The sequence below is a fragment of the Enhydra lutris genome, unplaced genomic scaffold, assembly GCF_002288905.1.
Source record: "Enhydra lutris kenyoni isolate GAN:26980312 unplaced genomic scaffold, ASM228890v2 scaffoldscaffold21, whole genome shotgun sequence".
Classification (NCBI taxonomy): Eukaryota; Metazoa; Chordata; class Mammalia; order Carnivora; family Mustelidae; genus Enhydra; species Enhydra lutris.
In genome coordinates this window covers 54,618,480-54,627,656 of record NW_019154105.1, presented here as the reverse complement: position 1 = coordinate 54,627,656, position 9,177 = coordinate 54,618,480, and positions in this window count along the sequence as shown.

Sequence of the window (9,177 nt, the reverse complement as noted above, 5' to 3'; positions counted from 1 at the left end):
GTGTCTTAGTTTGTTTGGGCTGCTATAACAAAAATACTATACCTGGATGGCTTATAAACAACAGAAATTCATTTCTAATAGTTTTGGAGATGGGGTAGTCCAGGATCATGTTGCTGGCAGTTTCAGTGTTTGGTGACAGCCCGCTTCCTCATAGACAACAGTCTTCTCATTAGGTCCTCATGTGGCAGAAAGGTCTAGGGAGCTCTGGGGGATCTCTTTTATAAAAGCATGAATCCCACTTATGAGGGATCCGCTCTCATGACCTGAGCACCTCCCAGAGGCTCTCTGTCCTATATCATCACAGTAGGCTTTAGATATCAACATGTGAATTTGGAGGGGGAAACAAATTCAGTCTGTAGCAGTAGGCTAATTAAAACAGAATAATTCCACATGACTGGCTACATATAAACGGACACAAAGTAATACAGGAATTAGATGGTTAAAAGGGTAGATGACAATTTGTTGGTAAAGGAGAGCCAGAGGACCAGGCAAGAGGCAATACTGAACAGCATCAATGTGTGACTAAGGAAAAAAAATTCTTTGAAGTCCACATGTACAATTCTGTTACATCACTGTGTTGTCCTTGAGAGAGAGGACTCTGCCTATCTTATCTGTATCCTTCCCACGTTATGCAGGCATACATAATCACCGGCATATGATAAATAGTAAATACTGTATAGCTTGTATATAACATAGACTAGATTGATTGATAAGATTGATCAGCTCCTATGGGGGGAAAAATGGGCCTACCTAGTAAAATTCATTTGTTGTTTTCATCTGTTGTGGGTTTTACAGCTAAAGAGAAATTACACAGAGAGAAATTATATTTTGCCGGTATTACTTTGTACTCCAGTGGAACTTATCCCAGACTTTCCATGTAAATTAAGAAAACCTTCACAAGAATAGGATAAGGTGTTTGTAGTTAGAAAATCTAATTTTATATCCAGAACCATCACTCTCTACCTATGTAAGTTGGGGATAGGATATTTGCCCTCACTTAGCCTCCATTTTAGTATTATTAAAATAACAGTAATAATCTCTACCTCAGTGGGTGTTTTCAAATTAAATGAGATTAAGGTTCATAAAGTACTTAGCAAATTTTAGAGTCTTTGTGCTTGAAAAATTTACCTTCTCTCATCTCAGTTAAAATGCCTTGGCTTCCAAGTAATGGGCATTTCTAATTCAAGTAAACTTAAAGGATGAAGAAATTCCTTGGTACATATAATAAAGAGCCCAGGGAACCATATTTCAACTTGGATCATGCAGGAAACCAAATTCTTTCTACACTGACTTCCTTAATGAGTTGGTTTTATGTGCTATCAGGTCAGCTCTGCTAACCCTCATGGTCCGGTACAGCTGCATCAGTTGCAGACATCACATGGTGACACGGTAATGGTCAAAGACGTAAAGTGACTATCTTTCCCAGTGCCTCAGTCATTGATAAATAAACCTAGTGGCTGTGTTTCCTGTCTCTTTGATCAGAAATGAGATATATTCATGACTGTAAGTTATTTCCTAGTGAGAGGATAGGGTTATTTTTACTAGTATGGACAATTCATTTGGGAGAGAGTAGATTTTGAAGAGTCAAGAAACTTCACTACCATAAAGTACGATTTTCTAGTTTGGATTTTTGGTAGCCACTCTTGAAATTTTTTTTTTAAGTAGTCCAAAAAGAGGAAAATTTTCTAATGAAATGTTTTTCAATGTCCTATAAAGCCTATTGAAGTATTTGTATCTATCCAACAAAAATAGTCAATTCTACTCATTCAATAGGGAAAAACTGTCTTGGCTTTGTCAAGTTTAAGTAAGCACTCAAAGATAAAAACATCAAATTCAATCTTATAAACAATTCTAAATAAATTAGAGCAGAAGAACTACCTTTTTTTTTTTTTCAAATTTATCTTACAAAAAAATCCACTGACTCTTGAGTGGCATATATTTTTCATATGTTCTCTACCAAGCATATATTTGATTTTTACGAAGTAGTATTCTGTTCCATGAAACTGCATTTAACCAGAGATGAAATATGCATTTGAATTGCCCCCAAAGAGACATGACATCATTTAATGTTCAAATATGAATTTAGTAATTTCTAGCAGTGTCTCAGAAGCAATGACTTGCATACCAGCCATTAATTCATGTTGTATGTTCCCTTTACACTTTTTATAAAGTTTTAATGGTATAAGAAAACCCCACCACAGGACAATGCCCAGGAAATCATAATTTAGTGGAGATATTATTATCTTAAAATATTATGTACAATAAATATATGAAGTTCTATGAAGAATTTGACCTTTTATTAAAAATAAAAGCAAATACAATGAGCAGGAATGCTTCCCCTTAGATCTTAACATATTGGCCTATTTTTCCCAGATGTTTTTATTTTAGTGATTTTTTTTTTTGTTCCACATAAATAACAATATTTTTCTCCAAGTGTAAAAAGAATGACTGTTTATGGAAAAAATAGGTTGTGAAACATTACATTTGGCATTTCTGTTCAGTGCCAAGATTTAGTGATGTGGTGGGATAGTTACAAATTATTAATGTGTTCATTCCATTGAATGACTATAAGGTTTTCCTTTTATGGGTGAAATTCCCCCATTTCCAATTTTATCTTTAAGGGTTTTTATTTTCCATGCAATGTGCCTTTCTTTGTAAATCACACAATTCACTCAAAACTGCTAATGATTTACATAACCCCCAGATGTTTAAAAACATGTAAGAAAAAATAAAGTAGCAAAACCAAACAATTAAACTACTAGCATTGTGACCATGACACTCTCTAGAAGGCTCATGTATTTCTTGGTGAATAACATATGTTTGGGGTTATAAATTAATATTACAGCTCTTTATTACACAGGATATGCCATGACATTTTGAAATCACAGAACAAATGCTGGCTTTGAGATACCCAGATTGAATTGCAGTTAAAATAGTATGTGTCATTGTAGGACAAATAAATCTTGGAAATAATGCTATAGTGTGCATGAATACTATCAAACACCCATCATGTGTTCATATTATCACATTAAGACAATCAAGAGAATAATAATTGTCTGGAATTTTACATTTGTTTGGGAATCTGACAATTAAGACAGATTTTTCAATATTATGTTTACTCAACTCAAGTATAGGATTATAGAGATCTATAATTTGCTTGTTGTAGGGAAGGCAGAGATGACTGATTTTATAGGAGGAGACAAAGAATGGTGGGAAATCAGGGGTCATAAGTAAAGGCTAATTAATTTTTCAACAAGAAATGTCATAGGATGATACTAACTTGGCATCTCCAAACTTTCATGTTGGCCTTGTGGCGTTCACAAATATTGGAATCCCTGACTCACAGTAATTAAACACATAAGAGAAAGAACCCTATAAACGAACCACCAGTAAATTCATTTTAAAAAGGACATTCCTTCCAAATGACCAGAGTTAGTCTCTCCCATCCAGAAAATTCTCATCCCAGTTTATAGCTCCTGGAAAACTGGATGACTATTTGAAATGCTGCTTGGAAAGCACGGAAACAAGGTGAAGGCAAAAAGTGGGTTTCCCTGGATGAGTAGGTACCACTCTAAGGCAGCAGCAGGAAAATATCTCTTTTTTGGACGTTCTGGGGCTGGATGCACTTGTTCACTGGGTGGTTCTTTGGAATTTCTTTCTCTTGCTCTTGCAGGTAACCCTACCTTTTAATTCAGCCTTTCTCCATACAAATAATTAATTTACCACTTCCAAATTTAAATCACGGTCCAGTTATGCCACTCAGGTTATTTCTATATCACTTTCAGCAGTGTTTTGGATGTTCCTGACACTTTTAACATGCACAATTGCTACCACGTTTGCTTGATAATATTCAAACTCCCAGAGAATCCTTTTATTTGTTTACTTACTTATCTACTTATTTACTATTAGGTACCTCTCCCAAATCATCACATTTCTTATCCTCTGTAAAACACCCATTTACTCTTTTTTTTTCTTATTGTGTTTCTCCTTGTTCTGTATCTATTTCCTAATAATAATGCTGCTGATGATAATTGAGATCTACTGCCTAATTACTAGTAACTCAAATGTCACAACAAGTCTGGATCTGAAATCACATTTGTATGGGCCAAAAGTCTATGAATTAATTATTAAATAAACAGAAGTAAACAGGATTGTCATTAAACCTATAGTTACATATAAAAATAATGGTAGTAAGTAGTAAAATTGACAAAAATTAAAGGAATCTTTCTTTAATAAAAACAAGTAACTAAATAGTAAATAAATTCACAATGAAAGTGTCACTGGTTGCTTCTTTCAGCTTTCTGCCAAAATTCCCAAATGCAAAGCAATTTCAGGGAATAGTGTATAGGATTGATAAGGTCCAGAAAGTAGGGGCACTATTGCCCCTACAAGAACAGTGTGAATTGGACCTTCTCTGTCTATCAGTGATTTTCTCATCCATCACTTACTGAATCATTTTTTTATTCCACATGAATTTTATTTCAAATTTCTCATTCTTCTTAAGCCTCCAGATCTCTACTCTTCTCCTTTCCTCTTTAATGATAATCTTGCCACTTTTCATTGTCCATACAAGTACAAATAAATGTAAGAGGCCACCTAACTGCCCATATTACATCTAGAAATTCTAGCAAATGAATTTTATCTAAGAGTTCTAAAATGATTTTAACTAATCTCATTGAACCAAAGAAAGTACACTCTTTATAAATTATAAGAAAGAGAAATAGTGCAGAATACTGAGAATAGACAAAATTATTTTTTTCCACAAAAGGGGATTAAGATAGATTGCAAAAAAGATGAGAAGTTTATTACTAAATCTAGATAAAAATGATAATAGACTTATAGATTTTATTTTATATGTAAGTTTCATAGGTAGTTTTATTTTATACATAAATTTTTACATTTTAAGTTTTAAAATGTGTTAAAATTTAAAATATGTATAAACATAAAATATACCAACTTTGAAAAATACAACAAAGTACAGAGCAAAAATTAAATAAATATAAAGGAAAACAAAAACAAATATAAAAGCCCCACCCAAGTGTGTAAAACTTGTTCAGAATTGTTTATCCATTGCTCTCCTTGCTGTTGTTAACTTTCAGAGTAGACTTTTCTGGACCACTGACTTTGGACTTCTGCATGTGACTTGTTTTGGTCAAAGAAATATGAGCAGCTTGGGTGTGATGCTCAAGAAGAAGTTTTAGAAGCTGTACACATTTTTGCCAGTCTTTTTGTGTTCTTATAAATGTTGGGGTACATTATTGAAATCATGTTGCCCTCTTGTGCTATTGTCTTCCACCAAAGGAAAACCCAGAAAGAAAGAGCTTTTTCAGAGGACACCCAAACCTGATTTTCAGACTGGAGCCAAGCTCAAGAGAGACCTTCTTAGAGCTGCAGGACCATGGAGTCTGAGGATGCTTTGAGTTACAGCACTAACCTTTATATAGTGTGAGTGAGAAATATGTATTTGTTTTAAGTTATTGAGATTTTGTGTTTGTTTTTATTGAACATATGCTAGGAAATGCTGACTAAGACATGTAATAGCTTATCCCTCTGCCCTTTCACCAAGTGGGATGGGTAAGGAAGAATCATTATCAAATATTTTAAAGTATTTTCATACAAAAATGTATTGCTTATATGTTTTATGTATGGTTTCAGGTGATATCTTAAAATACAACTTTCCAGCCTCATATTTTAATTTAACATTGTTCATGATAGGACAATCTCATAAAGCCCATTATAATGGGTTCACAATATTTCATCATATCAAGACCCAAATTCATTTAATCATTTCAACATTGTTAGACCATTAGGTTATTTCCAATTTTAAATGACACCAGAATGAACACTTTTGATCTTAAACTTGTGTTTATATTACAGAAAATAAGGATAGGAGAATCTCCTGGAATGGAATGGAATTAATTTGTCAAAACAAGTACATATTTTAAGTTTGCTGATGCACATTGTTTTTGTCATCCAGAAAGTTTGGGCCAATTTACCCTTCCATCACCAATACATGAAATTTCAATTTTCTTGTACTCTCATTACTATTAGGAACTGAAACTTCTAAACATTTCCTAATTGTATAGGCAGAAATGGCATCTTATTTGAATTCACATTAGAATTTAATTTTAAAATATTGAATTAGAACATTAAAAGAGAAAAGACTGCTCATCAGGAGTCAGCCTGCGATTATAGTAAGTTATGTGACATTAATTTATGCCACACTGACATTGTTTAGTTTGGAGGACAGCATTATAGAAATGGTATGCAAAAGATTTCTGGAGACATAATACATTGGCATTTCAAAAATCATTTTACAAAGGCTCTTTGTGAATAAAATTGAAAAGACATGTACTTAAGGGTATTAGAAATAGGTGAGTTTGTGATAGATTAAAATAATGATTCAGATGTGGTCTTGCCAATAATTGGGGAAATTTTGAAAATCTATTTTGAGTTGTCACAATGATTTAAAAGTATTGTAAGCATTTAGTAGGTGAGGGGGCAGGGGTGGTACATTTCTTGTATTTTATAAGATGGTCCTTTACAAAAGAAGCTTGCCACAAGGCTAAGCACAATAGATGATAGCATATAGATATCAGTTCAATAGCAAACTAGATAATCTCAACAAGATCTATGATAAGTTTTTTTCCTTGGCTCCTGTTTTTCTTGCTCATCCTTTCTCTTTTTTCCTTCCTTCCTTTCCTTCCTTCCTTCCTTCCTTCTTCCTTCCTTCCTTCCTTGCTTCCTTCCTTTCCTCTCACTCTAAATACACACACACACACACACACACACACACAAATACTAAATATTTCTTAATGAACTAATTTAATAACTTGAATGGGGTTAACATTGCCATGCAGCTCAAATTCATGAATACCAAATTCAAGAATAAGAAGGAAAAAAGCCAATGTCCTGGCTAAAAAACCAAATTCCAAAATATTATAAAAGACCAACCACTAGAAATATTTTTAACAGGAAAAAACTTAAAACAGAAATAGTAACTTAAAATTCAATCAGAAATGTTTTGTGACCAAGAGTCAGTGAGAGCCTATTAACTTCTAGGAAATCGGGAGGTGTAGAAATTGACCATAGGCCCTGCCAATGATTTGAGAAGGCTCACTTGGAATCTTTTGAAAACCTACTCATAGCCCTCTGTCCACATTTCTACCAGCTTCTGCCATGGGGGAACAATAATGGCTTCTCCTTCTCATCCGTGTTCCAAATCTCATGTTAAGTGTCTCTTACAGTCAGACCCGAAGCTATAATCCAACTAGCCAGGAAGTCAGGGAAATGTGGTTTTCAGGTGTCAAGCCCTTGTGATGCTATGAGAATATAGAGGGGGAGGCAGTGGTACTGAGATGTCAGTAGTCAATCTGGCACACTAGGCAGGATTTCCAAATTCCGTATATTTTCACTTTTCTTTTTGCTCCTTGAAGCACAGTATAACTACACCATCTGTTCCAATTTATTTTTCTCCCTTAATTACATTCGTGCTTCAGAAGAAAGACTATAAAAGATATGTTCAAGATAGAACGCAGTTTCAGAGATACAGCTATGTTGAAGGTATAGCTAGAATGTGGAAGCCACTGTAGGATCTAGCTTCTGAAATTCATAATTTCATCAACACTAACCATAAGAGGACCTGTGTAGAACACTTGGATGCCAGGTGGCCAGAAGAGGGACAATGCCAAAAATACAAGCATAGACAGCATTCGAGACCAAGAGCGAGAATGGATTAGCTGGCGTTGGACAGAAGTCAGAGAGATTCATGGAGAGCATGTAAAGTGAGAATTACAAAAAGTGAGGAACAGAAGGCTCAAGTTTATTTGGTATGGACAAGAGGAGAGGACTTCCGAGGTAAAGAGAAGTGATCAGGAAAATGAAGGAGGCACACAAGAACTTTTGTTGGATGTAAAAGAGTACAACCATTGCTGTCCTTTTTCCTAAGTCACCACTACTCAGCCATTCCATGATTATCAGAGTGTGGTCTAAGTCTTATAAGAATGTCCCTTTCATTTTCCATTATTTTAATGTTTTTTGAAAATTCATTCTTCAACCCATTTCCCATTGACATATTGCATTCCTTTCCCTAGAACTCCAAATTCTGTTCTTCAACATTCAGCATGTACTAAGTGGCATTTGTCATGAATACAAAATAATCTCCATATTGCATTCCCTAATGACTCTATGGGCCATAATATAGTTCACAGTTATAAGGAAAGAAGAAGGAGTCAATGTGTTCACAAATTTTGATTCCTTATGTTTTAAACCGATGGTTGGCAATACTTTTCTGTCAAGGGCCAGAAAGTAAATATTTTAGGTTTATGGGGCCATACATTATCTTGCAATGACTCAGTTTTGCTTTTGCAGTGTAAAAGCAGCCAATGACAATGAATAAATGAATGGATGTGGATGTGTTTCAAGCAAACACTTTTTTTTAATTTTTAAAATTTTTTCTTTTTTTTTAAATTTTATTTTGTTCTTTTTTCAGTGTTCCAAAATTCATTGTTTATACATCACACCCAGTGCTCCATGCAATACTTCCCCTCACAACACCTACCACCAGGCTCACCCCATCCCTCAACCCCCTCCAAAAACCTCAGTTTGTTTCTCAGAGTCCACAGTCTCTCTTGGTTTGTCTCACCTTCTGATTTTCCCCAACTCACTTCTCTCCATCTCCCAATGTCCTCTGCGTTATTCTTTAAGTTCAACAAGTAAGTGAAACCATATGATAATCGACTCTCTCTGCTTGACTTATTTCACTCAGCATAATCTCTTCCAGTCCCCTCCATGTTGATACAAAAGTTGGGTATTCATCCTTTCTGATGGGGGCATAATACTCCATTGTATATATGGACCGTATCTTCTTTATCCATTCATCTGTTGAAGGTCAAGCAAACGTTTTTAATAGAGAGTAAAATTTAAATTTCATATAATGTTCATTTATTACAAAATATTATTCTACTTTTGATTTTTTTTTCCTAACCATTTAGAAAAGTAAAAAAATCATTCTTAGCTCTCTGGCCTACAAGTCAAGGTGCATGCTGGATTTGACCAAAGAGCCAGAGTTTGCCAACACCTTTTTAAGATCTCTACTCTCCAAGAATATCCACTTGCCACATGTGGTTATCAATCACCTGAAATGTAGCTAGTATGATTGAAGAACTAGACTATTTA